Below are 17,110 nucleotides of genomic sequence, written 5' to 3'. Positions count from 1 at the left end.
TGCTCTCCAGGTGTTTCCTGTACTCTCTTTATTTGCTGGCTGGGGCGGCTGAGGGCGGGGAGAGGGAGTCTGTTTTGGCTTCCTGTTAGCCAATGGCAGCGGGTGTGGGGGAGGCTGGAGCTCCTGTATCTGGGGAGAATCGACCGCAAGCCGCAGCTGCCTCCTGACACCTGCCTTTCTGAGAACATGTAAACAGTAGTGGGCCCAGGGAGGAAGAACGCTTCAGAGCAGGGCAGGGGCTTCTGCTGGGTCAGGTTGGAAGGGGGTCATTTCATAAACAGAATATCCCAAGCTGTCAACCTCAATTCTTTCCAGGGGGAAAAGGGTGGGATCAGAGCCCAAAGTGTGGGCCATCCCAAGGACCTCAGGGCAAAGGCCTGGCCACCCTGGACTTTAATCCTACATGAGAAGCCCAGGTGGTGCGGGTTACCCTGCACTGTCCACCTGCCATGAAATCGATTGCATTGCCTCCTGAGGCAAAGGCCAAGAGTACATGGAAAGATCTTGGCAAAGCTTCTATTTCCCCCATTTCCTTCCCTGAAACAATTACGCATTCCCCAAGACTCCCCAGCCCCAGCCAGCTCCGTGCAGAGACAAACATTGCCACAGGTTTCTCCCTGGCTGCTCTTTCCAGGGATGCAGGGCAGTATTTTTGGTCCTGGTTTCTCCATTTCAGTTGAAATGATACACTCATCTGCATGGTTATTTCATTTCTGTCTCCCTGTTAGGCTGCCTGCTCTGATGCTCTATTGTATCTGCAGTGCTTGCACATGGCTTTGCAAATAGTAGGTTCTCAACAATATTATAAACGAATGGATGGGAATGTTACTGCTTTAATCCTTTTCTGTCTTTGTGTTTGTGATGTGCTGTCTGAATAACGCAATAATAAATAGCATTAGTGAGCACTTACCATGTATATCTCCTTGAATCTTCAGAGCCACTCTATAGGGTTCATATTATTAAATATTACCCTTAGACTACAGATGGAGAAACAGGCTCAGGGAAGTTTAAGCAAATTACTGTGGGCATTCCGCTAGTAAGTGGCAGTCAAGCACAAATCCAGAACTGGCTGAATAAACAGAGAAAAAAAGAAAAGAAAAGAAATATTAAGGCAAATTATACCCAGGGTTTCTTCTATTTCTTCCTGGTCACCCTTGGTCTTCTGGTCTTCTGGATTCCAGGAAATTTTATGGCAAGCTATGGTTCACTTTGCAGATAGTCTACAGAAGATAAGCAGTCTGGAATCCCAGTCTTACACACCTTTTATGCTCAAGCTCAGATTGCCTCTCCTCTGTGAAATCTTTGCCCTTTGTCCTAGTCTTAAGTGATTTTTAAAAAGCTGATTGGCTTTCATAGCAAGAAGTAGCTGCTTCCTCCCTCATTCCTGTATATGGTGGTATGCATGTGTGTCTTCCATGGGTGTCTTTTTTGTTTTTATGTCATATTTCAGCTTGAATATAAGGTCCTAGAGATCACCTCTGATGTCGCTCAATATACACACAACGTCTGCATCTAACACAGTACCTGGGCATGACGCTGAAACAAAAAGGACTGAGGAGACCAGGTAGTCTAGACTCCTCAGGGGAGCGTCTCTTTCCTTTGCCCTTTGCCTTCTTCCCGTTGCAGAAATCCCAGTCCTATACAGACTGACCAGCCAGAGGGATTGCTTCACCCTAATCAGGAATTTCAGCTGTTGATTTCCCAGCCCTGGTGCAAAACACAAGAACCCCTTGTGTTCATTGTGACCCACTTCCTTTCTTACGGGCTTGCTCAGGGTGGAGGCTTAGGTCCCAGTGGCTTCTCTTGTTTTCACAAAAGGAAAATAATCTCCCTGTCATAATTACTGCTTGACCAATAGGCTTCTCCTGTGGCACTTCCCAGGGAAAAATATAAATGGAGCACTGATTGTGTCACAGGATGAGATTCAAAGATACCAGAAGGGGTGGAACAGGATGTAAAAGCACTTGTTAAGGTTAGAGTGCTTTTTGAATGTGAGAGATTGATGTGGATCAATGCTGGCCTTGAAGTCCATGGGCTATATCTGGGGTCTAGCACAGGGCCGGCTGCAAATGGCAGCTTGAAAGGCATTTTCATGGTTTCGAGTTTTCAGCCTTCTGTCTGGCAGGCAATGGGTGTCCTACAGTGAGAGCCCTCTTACCTGCAGAGAGGAGTCCTTGTGAGAGGCACAGGGTGAGGGGAGGGCAAAGGAAAGAGAACAGGGATTGGTACTCAGGGTGTTGCCAGTTCAAAGGAGGTGACAGGATAATTATACAGGAAAGTGCCTAAAACACTGACTACATGGGATTAAATGCAAAGTAAGGGAATTACACAGAATGATATATACATATATAAGTAAGTGCTCAAGTAGTTGTTAGACAAATGGAAATGATCACAGATGGATGAGGTTAGCTTGAGCAAGGATTGGGAAAGAGAGATGTTTTGAGAAATGCCTTTGCAGCTAACACATCTTTGTTATTATATCTTATGCCCAAGGAAGGAACCCAAACCACCTCTGAACACTGGCCCCTCGTCCAGTGCAAACAACAGGGAGTGAGGTGGGTGGGCAGAAGAGCAGGGCCTGAAGCCAGTTTGGAGGAGAGCTTCCTGCCATCCCCTGTGTTCCCTCAGCAGCCACTCTGCTCCCCCATGCTTCATGGCCCCCTCCCCATGCTGACCCCAGCACCACCAGCTCAGCCCTTATACAGAAAGAGCAACAGGGGAGTTCAGCCCAGAAGAATGCATGCCTATGGCCTCAGAGTCATAACTTTGCCACACCTTTGACTGTTTTGAGACATAGGGAAAGGTTCCCTTTTATTTTGAATTTATCGAGAGGTCTTTTAGCACCTTAACCCAGAGTTCCCCTATAATCCTCCCAAGTCAGGCTGGACTGATGTTGGAAGGCAGAAGGAGGAGGGAGACAGAAAAACTGGGGTTCAGGAGGCTGGTGGGGAAGGTGATATGCCTTAGCTCAACCTCCACCCTAATTTTTAAAAAAAATCTTTATGCTGCCTTAGACCTTTCTAGTCTCAGTTGCCTCATGAAATAATAGATGTGAAGTACTTTGAAAAATGTCTAAAGTGCCATGCCCACTCCACCTCCTGGGAGCTATGGGCATGGGGAAGTTGAGAGGAAAGCCTTATATTTCTGCAGCCTTTCTTGTTTACAGAGCATTGATGGAGGTCAGCTTACCCTCGACCGTCCTAGGACGCAGGGGATGCTGGGTGTTTTGACTCCCAGTTTACAGAGGGGAAAGTAGGACTCAAACAACCCAGAAGACTTGCCCAGAATTACAGGACAAGCAGACAGTGAGCTGAGATTGGAAGGTGAGTCTTCCGACACCCAGCTTCTTAAAGTTTGGGGGCACGTGTGGATGATTTTGACAGAATCTGGAACAATGCCGCAAACTTTATTATTGATTCTCGGAGCACCCGGATCCCACTACTCTCCACCTGTCCCGGAGGCCTTGGATTTTCCATTTGACCCTCTTTCTGAAGAGGCAAAACACCACTAGGTCAAGGGATTTTTGCTTAATGAAAGCCTCAAAGCACAAAGCCCCAAACTACAGCGGCTTAATGTTGCTGCCCCACGCCGAGGTCTCCCTTCCCAGGGGCCCTGGCTCTGTATAGAGCTGGCCAGGAGCCGAGGAGGAGCGTGGGGGCAGAGCTTCCCCAAAGGAGGACAGATGGGCAGGCTGGCCCCTGCGCCAGTGCTTTCAACAAACTTTTTGTTTTCCAGCCAAGCACGCAGCGTCGGTTCCCCTCTCACCTCCCCGAAGCCTGGCAGCCCACCCCTCCCCCACCCTGCCTCTGCGCCGGCTCTGAGGAGCCGACGGGCTCTGGAGCGATGGAGGCCTTTCTCCTTTATGACTGGGAGAAGGATGAAAGGAGGCTTGCAACTGGTGTGGGGCAACTGTTGCCATCTGTCTGGTGGGACGTCACCAGGGAGGGTCTCACCATTCACTCCTTCACGCACTGCTGGGCTTGGGCTTTTTGTTTGGTTGGCTGGAGGGGCGGGGGCTGCTGTAGGGCCGCGGAGGGAGGCTGCGGGTGAGAGAAGCAGCTTCTTTGTGTCTGCACCAAACTTTCGGTGACTCACTAGGTCAATTAGCATGCGGACGCCGCCCAAGCCCCAAACCACTCAGGTGATCGACACCCCCTTCCCCATTTCACAACCCCTCTCCTCCCCTGGGCCACACGACTCCGCAGCGCTAGAGGGAGTGGCCCGGCTTCTGCGCTGGGCTGAGGAGCAGCCAAAGCCCCCCGGTCCTCCCCACCCTCGGTCCTCATCCCTTTCCCAGTGCGAGGTGGATCTGGTGTCCTCCTCCCTCCCCACCCCCAGCCTGGAAGAGCTGACATCCTAGAGTCCTGCTCCCTCCCCTCCCCCATCAGTGTCTCACAGCTCTTCTCTTTTTGTTTGTTTTTTTTTTTTTACCCTGCAGACCAGGCCTGGCAGGCAGAGGGGCCAAAGCAGGAGAAAAGGCCCATTAGCCGCCGCCTGGCAGCTGAGCAGGAGAAGAAAGGAGCTGAATAGAGGCGGTGGGGTTGGCAGCTCTCCAGCCCAGCTCCTGGTCTTTGAATAACACCCCAGGCCAAGGGCTGGGGATCTGTGTGGGGGAGGCTTTGGGGCATTTAATTATTTAAAGGGCTCAATGCGAGGAGCTAAGTCCCTGGGGAAGGGGGAGGACAGGCAGATGGCGTGCCCAGGAGCTGCAGGGTGGGTGAGGACGGGCGCGAGGGGGCAGGGAGCGGCTGAGCGGAGGCGAGGGCTCTGCGAGTCAGAGCATGGGGACCGGAAGTGAAACTGCCAAGGTCCCCCTGACCCTCGCAGCGCCCGCCCTGCAGATGGCCTTTCCCAACAGCGGCTGGGGGCCGGCTCTCGGCACTCCCCAGCTTCAGAGCTGGGGTCTGCCCAAAGTGCAATCCATTCTGGAAATGTACAACAAAACTGGGAAGTTTGGTGTATTCATATTTCCCCTCTTTTCTGGCACTGAGCGGTATTCCAGACTGGTTCACGTGGCTGGGACTGGACAGATAGGCGGGAGAATTTTGTCTGGCTTTATTTTTCCTCTCATTTTTTCTTTTATTGTGGTAAAATTCACCTACCATAAAATTCACCATTTTGTCTGGTTTCATTTTATGTGGTGAGAACATACAGCGAGTCCCTTGGGAGTCTTGAGAAGGCAGATAACTGAAGGTCCCGTTCCTGGGGGGCGCGCATCGCTTCAAAAGGCAACCATTCTAGCTCTTTCCTTGACAGAGTAGCAGGAAGGGCTACGTCTGGCAGAGCAGGGTCAGAGGGGTCCCCGGGTAGAAACCCACTGCTGAGTCTAATACAAATCCGCCTGTACCGTTTCCCAGCTCCGTGACAACAGGCAAGTTACTTAACTTCTCAACGCCTGTTTTCTCATCCTTCAACTGAGGATAAATTAGTTCCTATTAGGTATTGACAGGATTGACTAATAAATGTGAGACACTCAGAAGAGTGCCTGGCTCTTAGTGAGCACACAACAAATGTTATTAAATATTATTATTATTATCATTACCAGGTCAGGGGGCTTTTATATAGGCTCCACAGCAGAAACTGAGAGAAATGGGATTTGGGAATTGGGTGTGAGGCCAAAGGAGAATTTTTGGAGGGTGTAGCTTTGCCTCCACCCTTTCTCTGTAACTAAGCTATGGCTGGAAATATATATATATATATTTTTACTGTTTCTAGAACAATAGCCCTGTTTAGGTAGCCCCTTTTCCCACCTGCACCCCTCTCCTCCTTCACCAGGATGAGCCGACAGCCCCAGACCCTCTCGTCCAGACCCTTGCTTTGTGGCAGTCTGGGCATTGTTGTTAGCCCCATTTTACAGATGGAACCGTCGACTTAAATGGTCAGAGCCTCCCGCTTCCTGGGGCCCTTCGCGCTCTCTTTTTAGCCCCTCCAAGCCCGCACGGTCCGTTGGTCACTGTTGGGGCACACACTGCCCGCACTGTCTTCATTCACTTCACAGTCTGGTCCGCCTCAAGCGCGTGAGGTGGGTGTTTTTGGCGCCTTCCGGTGGAGACGGTTCTCTCTTCCTCAACATGCTTGGGGTGGGGCTGAGGGTGCGGGTGCGAGTGCGGTGCCTTCCAGCCCGGGACAGTGTGGCCAAGGCGATCCCACCGCTGGCTGAATGGAATCGGACCTGCCCAGCCAGGGGAGGGGCTCGGGGAGGAGGGAGGGACGGCCGGCTGGGAGGCGAGGGCAGGCAGGTGTCTGGATATGGGCCGAGGGAGGAGCCCTCGCTCACCCACCCACGTCCCTCAATCCCCACAGAGCATCTGACTGGGACCTTAAAGCGCTACCAAGCGCGCTCGCCAGTCTGCTCTCTTCGCTCGGCAACAGCGCCCGCGCCCCAGCCTCCGCCCCCTTTGGGGAAGCGCCACCTTGGCAACAAGCTGCTGATTGGCTGTCCCGGGAGCGGAGCGGGCCAATCAAAACCCAGCTTGACGCCGCAGGTTTGGCAGGGAAGAACTAAAAAAGAGAGAGAGAGAGAAGTGCGGGTGAGGGCACTAGGTGGTTTCCGAGCCACTTGCTCACGGGGTGGCTGTGGAGAATGGGGCCTTTCAGAAAGAGGGCGAGGCAGTGGGAGCGGCCGAGCCGGGGCGGCTGCTGTGCCTGGGTCCCCTCCTGCCACCTGCTGCCCGAGTTTCTCAGGCCCCCAAAGCCGCGGACACGTCCTCGCTTCTCAGGGTCTGGTCCAGAGATTCTCAAGCAATCTAGGGCTTCCGGGTTTCTGAACCTCTAACCTTTTCCTGTCCGCTCTCCAAAGGCCCTCAAGATTTGGCCAAGTATTTCCCCAAGTTTGTTACTCGGCCCTGTTCGTTTTCTTCTGGTGTGTCTGGGGGTGTTCGCGCCTTCCGGTGGCCGCAGTTACTGACCGAGCTCCGGTCTCATGTCGCCAGCCACCTTCTAAAACCAGATTGACTATCTGCTACCTTACACTGTAGCTGCTGGCACCAGCCTTACGTCTTGTAATGGAGAATACAGTTTCTGAGGACATGGATTGTAAACTTGGTAAAATAAAGTATCCTGAATAGCTTTGTCCTCCCACCTCAACCCCCGCCCCCACAGCCCTACCTATAGATTCGAAGAATTTAGCATCAACATTTAGACTCAAGAGACCACTGGACTCCCGCCTCTGCCGCCTACTGTGTTACTTTGAGCTGTTTCTTAACCTCTCTGAGCCTCAGTTTCCTCCTAGTAAAAGTACCAATGATAATAATGGCACCTACTCCTGGCATTATTGTGACAAAATGCCTGGCACATAATTGCCTAATAAATGGTGATATTATTTTAGGTATTAATAACAAAGGAATGAGTATTTTTTCTCACATTTTACCTGAGCTCTCCATTCTTGGTTTAGGTGCTAAGGATGACACTAGGTCCTAGAGACATTTGAAATTCCTATTAATAAAGTAATATAAGACTCGGAATAAAATTTAGTACAGTCTCAAAGCGCCGCCCCCAGCATGGGCCCTGATTTTAGCTCATGAGAAAACTAAAAAGAGGGAGAAATTTCTTGACAGGACAGTATTCCTCTTTTCCAAGGACTTTTCTTCAGATTCCTTTCTCTCAAAAATTTTAAACAGCAGCACCTTAGGATTTACAATAAGTTCCCCCATTTTAATAGGATTTAGCATTCTCGTTTTGTCATGGACTCCTGGAGTGCCCTGCCTGATCTCTCCGTATACCTGCATTAACACCAGGTTGTGCTTGCCAATTTTCCCCAAACCCCTCTCCTGAAGTCCTCTCTTGTCACCTTCTCGTCACCTGGACACTCAGCCCGTCTGTATTCTCTTGCCTGCCTGGTACATACATGCTGGTGTATAGATTTTCTTCAGGGAATGTGGAGACTGGCCACTCGGTGTTCATTTGGCCGCTGTCCAGTTCTGTCACCTGCTGGGCTGGGTGGATGTCAGAAGTGGGCTTTCGTTGATGTTTTACGTTGTTAAGAACGAAAGTGACGATGTGTCTGGGACATTTTGGTGGCGCCTGACGGTGGGGACGGGGGGAGGGCAAGAAGCCCATGGCAGTGGGATGTAGTTCAATGGGGAGCCAGTAGCCCTGGGTTCCAGAGTCTGTGCCTTTAGGGACAAGTCAATTGAATGTGTGAGGTTTCAATTACCCTGTCAGTAAAATAGGGTGAATCACACCTCTCTCCTTACTGTATAGACATTTTCGGAAAAGAAATGAGGTCATGGAATTGAAAGCACTTTACACTTTCTGAAAAAGGTTTGTGTGTGTGTGTCGGGGGGGGGGGTGGGGTAATTTGCTATTAAATTCATTTCACACCACTGTTTTCATTGGGCCTAAAAGAATATGATCCCACAGGTGTTGTTAAAAACTTATGAATCCAGCTCTGTGTTAACTGTGGTGGAGTATTTGGAGGAATCATATGATGTGATTCCTACCCTTAAAGAATTTACAGTCTAAGCAGGTAGCTCAACTAACACATGAAACACGAATGTGTGGTACCAACTGTGGGTTTATAGTAATGGTTCCCACCTATCCAGTTTTATCCTACAATGAAAGGATAAACTGGTGATATGCCCCACCTTGTGCAGAACAGCTGCTGGCCTCTTACCTCTTCCTTCTGTCCTTGGCAGAGCACGGGGTCTTACAATCCATCCATCCTTGCTGCTGTCTTCAGCACCCGTGAGTCATGGCCTGATGCGAGTCCTGGGCCAGGGGAGAGGCCAGTGCATTCACAGGGGGCCTCCTCTCCTGCTCGTCCTTGCTGCTGCCCTTCACCTACAGTCACGTAGTACCTGTTCCTGATGCTTTCTCACCTGCACCTGCCCCCTGTTGCTGCCTACAAATGCCAACACAGCCATTGTAGCTGCAGCAGCTGCTCTGGGGTGGACCCTGGGTGGACGTCAGGGGTGCTGTTGCCTGCGTCCCTCCTGTGCTTAGAAAGAAAGGCCATCTCTCTTCCTCCTTCCACAAGAGGAAGAAGAGTGCTACCGTAACCCTTCTAATCTCTGCATTTGCCCCCCCAGGCCAGGTTGACTTCTGAGAAGAAATAGATCAGTGTAATTGCTATCATCTTTGAAAACAAAAGATGGGACATGCCAATTAAAATTAAAATCAGTACCAAATCACACCTATCAATGTGACAAAATTTCTAAATTCTGAAGCAGTATTTGGCATTGGAAGGATGTGGGGAAATGGGGACCCTCACGTACTGATGCTGTGAGTGTACATGTGTACAACCACTTTGGAGAGCAGTTTGACAGTATCTAGTAAAGGTAAACTGGTCACACTTCATGACTCATCAGTTCTCTCCTAGGTGTATATGCCAGTGGCTCCTAACTGGTGTTGATTTTGCTCTCTAGAGCTGCGGTCCCCAACCCCAGGGCCACACTGCTCCACCGCCCCTCCTCCCACCGCCCCCCCAACTCCCGTCTGTGGAAAAATTGTTTTTCATGAAACCGGTGCCTGGTGCCAAAAAGGTCAGGGACCACTGCTCTAGATAACATTTGGCAACTCTGAAGACATTTTTTACTGTTTCCACAGGGATGGGGGTAGAGGGTGGGTGCCACTGGCGTCTAGAGGATAAAGGCTGGGATGCTGCTAAACATCTTACAACCTGCAGGATGTCTATTCCCCTCCTCCCGCCTAACCCTGCCCTGCAAAGAATTATTCAGCCCCAAGTGCCAAAAAATGCCTCTGCAGAGAAGCCCTGGTATATACCCTAGAGAGACTCTCAAATATAAGCTCAAAGAAACAAGTAAAACAATGTTTGCTACATTATATTTCTAACAATAAAATACTGAAAACAATCTAAATGTCTTTCAAAAGGAAAATAGAGAAATAAATTTACAAAGGCTAGAATGAATAAAATGGAACTACAAGAATCAATATGGATTCATTTTTGAACGTATAATGTTCAAGATAAATTTTTCATAAAGATAAATCTCGAACACATATGTTTCCTCGAAAAAATCAGAGTGATACATAAGATATGATACCACTGTGTAAAATTTAAAGACACACATGACTCTCTAGTTTATGGGTATGTCAATATGTAATAAAAGTATAAAAACACACGTGCCTCAGAAGTTTACCTCTAGAGAGAAATGGAAAGAGCTAAAAGATGACTTAAAATGTAGTTTCAATGTTTTATTTTCTTAAAAACTTGCCTAAATTCCACAGACCCACTCAATTTTGTAAAAAACAAAAAAAATTACCTAAAGCAAATATGACAGAATGTTAGCACTAAACAGAATGTTAATGGTAAATCTGCATGGTAAATACGTGGGTCTTTGTTACTTTCTGTGTTTCATTGTAGGTTTGAAATATTTCATAATTAATAAAAAACAAAAGATGTAGACTCAAGGATTTATGTGAGTTGTCATCTACTTACACCAACCCAGAAAGATGTCCTCTCTTCTTTTTCTCTGTCACTTAGTTGGGTGAATATGTGATGCCTACCTCGGACCATTTTTGCCATTCTCGGGGTGTAATCCACCAGAGAGCAGGACCTGGGTCTCTGGCGCCTGGAGTTTAGTATAATACTTGGCTGATATTCCATTCCCAAAGCCATAGAAACATGTCTGACATCCTAGATGAAGCTCTTTTAGTCTGCTTTAGGGAAGTCCCTGTTAGATGGTATAGTGGGTTGAACAGTGTCCCCGCAAAACCCATACCCACCAAGAACCTTAGAATGCGATCTTATTTGGAAACAAGGTCTTTGCAAATGTAATTAATTAAGGGTCAAGATGAGAGCATAAAATAAATATGTACAACGATTATATATCCATAATAATAAAAATTTTAAAATTTTAAAAAAGGGGTGGGGCATGGTGGCTCATGCTTGTGATCCTAGCACTTTGGGAGGCTGAGGCAGTAGGATCGCTTGAACTCAGTAATTCAAGACTAGCCTGAGCAAGACCAAGACCCTGTCTCTGCAAAAAATAGAAAAATTAGCTGAGCGTGGTGGCACACACCTATATTCCCAGCTACTCAGGAGGCTGAGGGAGGACGATCCCTTTAGCCCAGAAATTTGAGGTTGCAGTGAGCTATGATGATGTCACTGCACTCTAGCCAGGGCAACGGAGTAAGATGTTGTCTCAAAAAATAAAATAAAATAAAATAAAATAAAATAGAAAAAGAAAGAAAAAAGAAAAGAAGAGATCATACTGAATTAGGGTGGGTCTTAAATCTAATGTCTGGAGGAGAGGACACAGAGAGACAGAGAGACAGAGAAGGCGGCTACGTGAAGATGGAGGCAGGCAGACATTGGGGTTACGCTTGCACAAGGAACCCCAGGAGTCACCAGAAGTTGGAAGAGGATTCCAGCTCCTCTACATTCTTCGTAGAGCCTTCATAAGAAGCATGGCTCTGCCAACTCCTTGATTTTGGACTTCTGGCCTCCAGAACTATGAGAGAATACATACATTTTGAAAATTGTTTAAAGCCACCCCATTTGTGGGTGCTTTGTTTCGGCAGCCCTAGGAAACAAACACAGATGGATTCTGCATATTGGAAACCAGATTCAACGCAGTGTTAGCTTGCACCAGAATGAAGTATTTCTGGATTCAGAGGAAAGAGGCATTTGTATGTGGCAGTCCTAATTTATGTAAGAACACCTATACCCCTGTTGGTGTCTCTGTTCCCCAGTTCCAGAGAGCTGTCGTGGCAGCTGGTATAAGGATGAATGCACCTCACAACCCCCCTTCCACAGATTTCTTGAAAGAAAAATATGCCATTTGTTTGGTGCTCAGCATCTGAGTCCTTTGTTTATTTTGGGAAGTTCCCCGCTGTGTGAGACAGAGCCTGACTCCTTCCTACTACTGAGGCTGAGATTGCCAGATACTCGCTTCCCAGTCTCATTTGCCGCTAGGGCACTCACACATAACATCGTTCTGCCAGTTTGACTCAACATTGAAAGTTAGTGACATGAAAAGTCAAGGGTCATGCAGAACCCACTCTGGTGAGGTTAGGGCAGCGATGGCAGTGATATCCAGATCCCACAGGCAGGAACAGCAGTGGTTCCCATAAATGGAGCTCCAGTGTCTGTGTCTGGGGGGGGATGGGTGACTGTGGGGTCATTATGGGCATGACTTTGGGTATCGTTTCTGGCTGCATGCCCTTCTAGCTTAGTCTAGAGCCATCCCAGAGATTCTGTGAGCTACCTGATGTGCCACCCACCTTTTAAAAAACAAATGAATGAATTCTATTTCTGCTTTAATTGCTAACTTCAGTCTTTGTTGCTTGCAATCTAATAATTGGGACTGACACAACCCCTCCCTCTGCCTGGTGGTCTGACCCCAATGGTCCTTGTTAACTGCATGTCTTGGACTTCCTAGGACACAAATGCTTACAACTATACTAACTATACTGTTTTATGGTGCCATGAAGACATAGGTATTTATTAAAGTGTGTCATAATTTTGGGTTCAGAAAATATAATTATTGAGGCCAGATGAGAGTTGCTCTTCATACTTTTAAGGTGCCTGTGGTCTGAGAGCCTCTACATATGAGGATGGGCCAGCAAACACCACCTGGCATTTGCACTGGGCCCAAGCCATCAGGGCTATTCTGGGCCCATTCCCAAGTTGCCATAGTGACATCCCCCTCTGATCCTGACTTACCCTTACTTCTGAGCTTGGAGCTGCTTATGCCTCTGATACCTTGACCATGTACATCTGGTTCAACTTTGGGACTTGATTTTCCGGCTTCCTCCTTGGAATAGCTTTCCCCACACCTTCTTGTGCAAACTGCCATTATTGGTCTTAGTATCTGAGTCAGATCTGCCCCTGGGACTGCCAGCTAAGCCTGGCACCAATGGCATGCTTCTGTTATTGTCCCAGCCTGTCTCCGGATTCCTATTTTTCCAAGACCCATGGCTCTGTAAAACACCTATGGAAAAATGTGGGGATTGTTGGGGTAGAATGCAAGGCCAGGGCTGCTGGTTTATTGCCTCTGGTGGGTTTTAAGTGGGTTCAAGGCCGACCCCCTCCTGCCCCCAATTTCCAGTGCTGTTGCTTATGTAGGTAGGTCTTCTTATTGCCTCCTGAGGCTCTGACCCATTTCCTGTTGTTATTTCCTAAACTGGGTCAAGTGTAATTTTGTTCTTTCTCCCCTAAGCGTAGCTGGCAACCTGGACACATAGGTGGGAGCAGCTCATTCATCTTTAGTGTTCGCAATTCCTGTTGGAGCCCAGCATGGGTGAGCAGGGTCTGCTTGGTCCTTTTGTCTATTCCTGTCTTTCTGTGGTAGTTCCCCCTCTTTTTCTGCTTCCTGGGCCACGTGACCCAGACAAGGACTTGGTGCAGTCTATCATGTCATTCTGTTTCATACCACATATGGGTTCTGTCCCTAGGGCATGGCCTAGTTTCCAGGAAGAATTGCTTCTCTGGAAACTCAGGCTGCCATGGGATTAAGCAATGTGTTTGCTCCGTTTGGGCACAACTTGGTGGCTTGGGTCACCCAGAGGCTCAGCCGATGGCAGGAGTCATGTCCATCAGCTCCCATCTGTCTGTTTGAGGCAGAGAACTTTCTGGGGGAGTTTGAGGAGGTCTACACAGGATACTGAGTCTCCTAAGGACATACTTCAGCTGTGGACCCCAGTACCCGAGTGATATGTAGAAAAAATGGCTGAGCTAGCAAATAAAGAAGTACTTCACAAGCCCCTAGGGAGAGGGTGCTTGGGACTGCTCCTACAGCTTTCCTGGCCACCAGCCCTCATCATTCCTTCCTCTAAGAAAAAAAACTTGTCCCTATACCTCATTTGGCACTTACATCAAATTGCCTCATGGGCTAGAGTGCAGTGGAATCATCATAGTTCACAGCAACCTCAAACTCCTGGGCTCAAGCAATCTTCCTTCCTCAGGCTCCCTAGTAGCGGGGACTACAGTCATGTGCCATCAGGCCTGGCTAATTTTTCTATTTTTTGTAGAGATGGGGGCGGTCTCACTCTTGCTCAAGCTGGTGTTATACTCCTGAGCTCTAGCAATCCTCCCACCTCAGATGCCCAGAGTGGTAGGATTATAGGCATGAGCCACCAGGATTGGCACCTAGAAGCCTTATGGGTTCTTGAATGAATTAAGTGGTTAAGGCAAAATGAATGTTATTATTTCCCTCAAACTCCATGGCAAGTACCTTGAGAGCTTTACATTCATTCTTTCATACACTAACTGCATCAACTACTAACACATTATCTGGCTCAGGGTTTGAATTTCGTAAAAATTTGTTGAGTGATTGAGCTATGCTCATAGAGAGAAAAGATCATGCGTCGGCTGTTTTTCTTGCCTTCCCTCTATGATCCACATTTCTGCCTGTCTTTCCCTGACCTGACTTAGAAAAGGTTCATGAACTTGGATGAGAAAAAATGTCTTTGTTTTGCATACATCTAATGGAAATTTAGCATCCCTTTTCATTGTAAAGGTAACAAAGCACAGCAGTATTAGTACCTGAGGCTTTGTCACCAGCTGAAATCACAGATATTTTTATTTTATATCAGATTACAGTTACTGGAAATAGTTTGAAATGACACACTCATCAATACTTTGAAATGGGCCATGCACGGTGGCTCACGTCTATAATCCTAGCACTCTGGGAGGCCGAGGAGGGCGGATCGCTCGAGGTCAGGAGTTCGAGACCAGCCTAAGCAAGAGTGAGACCCCCGTCTCTACTAAAAATAGAAAGAAATTATCTGGACAACTAAAAATATATATAGAAAAAATTAGCCGGTTATGGTGGTGCATGCCTGTAGTCCCAGCTAATCGGGAGGCTGAGGCAGAGGATGGCTTGAGCCAGGAGTTTGAGGTTGCTGTGAGCTAGACTGACGCCACGGCACTCTAGCCCGGAAAACAGAGTGAGACTCTATCTCAAAAAAAGAAACAAAACAAAACTTTGAAATGACTATAGTTAATTAGACCTCTTGCAAAATCTTGTTATTTGTTGCATTAATAAAGAAACATATATATGACTAAATCAAAATTTATATATTTTATATTTTGATAACTGTATTTCAATGTAATTGGTTTCCTTTGTAATTCTGGGCACTTTATTTTGCCTTTAAAAACATTCTGAGAAAAGGTCTACAGGCCTCGCCAGACTGCCACAGTGATCCACAGTACACAAAAAGGTGAAGACCTCTGGTTACACTGTGCCTTCCGGTGCCCTGACTTTTGGTTAGTGTCCAGTGGGGCTGGGACTGGGAGCAGACTGGGAGAAAGTAGGCTTCAAAGGGTCCAGAAAAGGCTGACGGTGCAAGATGAGATGCTGCCCACTAGTGGCCTGAAGGCAGAACTGTGAGATGGCGTGCAGGGCAGGCCCTGGGACTTGGGGTTTGGAATGGTGGTAAGAGAACGAAGGCAGTACGCAGTACGCCTGCCCACCACTCCAGCCTCATTGCTTGAAACGCTCTCTCTTGTTCTCCGTGCTCCAGCCATTTTCGCTGTCTGGTGCCTCAGAAACTTCCTTTTGCATTAGGGTGTTTACACATGCTGCTACCTCTGCCTGGGACCCGTCCTCCTACCTCTTCATCTATATTACCATGATCCCCTTCCATATCTCAGAGTATCTAGGCCAGGTTCCTGGATAAGCCTCAGGTAGACCTGTGCTCATCTTCACAACCCTTTCTCGGGCTTTCAAGAGGCTTTTAGGAAGATGAATGAAGGAACGGATGAGTGGCTAAATGCTTATTCTCTTCCAGGACTAATGGGCTTTAAGCTTGGCTGCCCTCAGTTCTGCACAGTTGCCACAAGAGGGCAGGAGCGGTTAAGACAACAATACCCAGGACAGGCCCAGAGGCAGAATTACTGGGTTGACAAGAGAGGATGGTGGTGGAAGGAGAAAAATATTGAAAGGATTGAAAAAGACCAGTTATTCTTTATTTGTTGGGGACTAAATGAAAGGGAACATGCAGATAGTAGGGTTGAAGATAGACTTAAAGAAGAACTTCCAGAACATAAAAGTTGCTGCCTATAGCACTTATCCAGGTTCCTTTTTAGCCTCTTAGCTACATCTGCCCAAACAGAATAGATGAGAAAGAGGGCTGATTCAGTCCAAGGGCTATGTGATCCCACTAGGTCCCCATAAAGTAACCCTCCTGTAGTCTGCTTTAAATGACTCCATTCTTGCAGACGCAATCATAAAATGACTTTATTGGTCAGGTTGGCCACCACTCATGCTTTCCTGTAGTAAGGATTCTTTATAGAGGCATAATAGTGTTCACTACCATCATATAACTACACCATTCTCCCTGTGATTTTTCTTTCCTTTTTTTTTTTTTTGCTGTTGTTGTTCAATGACTGTCACTGCACTAGACTACAAACCCTCCAAGGGCAGGGACTGTTTGCTTTTGCTCTCTGCAGTAACCCCAGTGTTTTCCAAGTGGCACTCAGTAAACATTTATGGATAAAGAGTGAATTTTAATTGGCAAATTCATGAAGGGGCTGTGAATGCCAGCAGAATAAATTTAGGTCCACCCAAAAAAAGTAAGACGGTATCTCTCCATTTATGACAGCCTGTGTACCCCCGTGCCTCCCACATATATCTAGGAATCCGGTAATAGGAGGATCTTCAGGACGGCACATAGAAACAGTATTGCAAAATTTACAGGCTGGGGAGGCATGGGACTTGGGGCAGATCCTGGTCTTGATGTGTCCTTCCTGGGTGACCTCTGCCTCTTTGTTCTCAGTTTCTTCCTATGTAAAATAGTGAAGACAATAGTGCCTATGGCACAGAATGGTGAGTAATAGTAAACAAGGTGACATACGTAATGCCCCTAGCACATAATAAGTACTGATCAAATGGTAGCTTAAAGAAAAAGAGTCAGCTGGGCTTGAGGGATAGTGTATTCTTGCTACTCCCTTGTGAAGCACTGGACGTAGAAATGAGGGAAGCCTTACAGCAGGGCTGGGCCTGGCTCCAACTCTTTTCCCTCCTCTGTCTAAGTGGGTTCAATGCTGACCCTCCCCCCACCCCCAATTTCCAATGCTCATGGGAGCTGCTAAGAGACAACGCTGAGAGGCAGAGCATTCCTCCTTGAATGCTGGACAGTTCTCTCCCTACGTGTCCCATCTCCACCTCCTTCCCATGTCATCTCTCCGTACTGAAGATCCAAGACA

General features: G+C 47.8%; 1 protein-coding gene across 1 annotated transcript in view; it reads left to right on the top strand.

Moving 5' to 3' along the window:
- The first annotated feature begins 3,178 nt into the window (after positions 1–3,178).
- Positions 3,179–17,110, top strand: part of PRELP (proline and arginine rich end leucine rich repeat protein) — a 117,746-nt gene continuing 103,814 nt past the window's right edge. Inside the window, exon 1 of the mRNA XM_069459747.1 lies at positions 3,179–3,323. The gene's annotated coding sequence lies outside the window, so the exon portion shown is untranslated. The remainder of the gene's footprint in view (positions 3,324–17,110) is intronic.

This window comes from Eulemur rufifrons, chromosome 27, assembly GCF_041146395.1.
Source record: "Eulemur rufifrons isolate Redbay chromosome 27, OSU_ERuf_1, whole genome shotgun sequence".
In the NCBI taxonomy this organism is placed as follows: Eukaryota; Metazoa; Chordata; class Mammalia; order Primates; family Lemuridae; genus Eulemur; species Eulemur rufifrons.
Note: the sequence above shows the minus strand (reverse complement) of the source record. Positions and strands in the feature narration are given on the sequence as shown.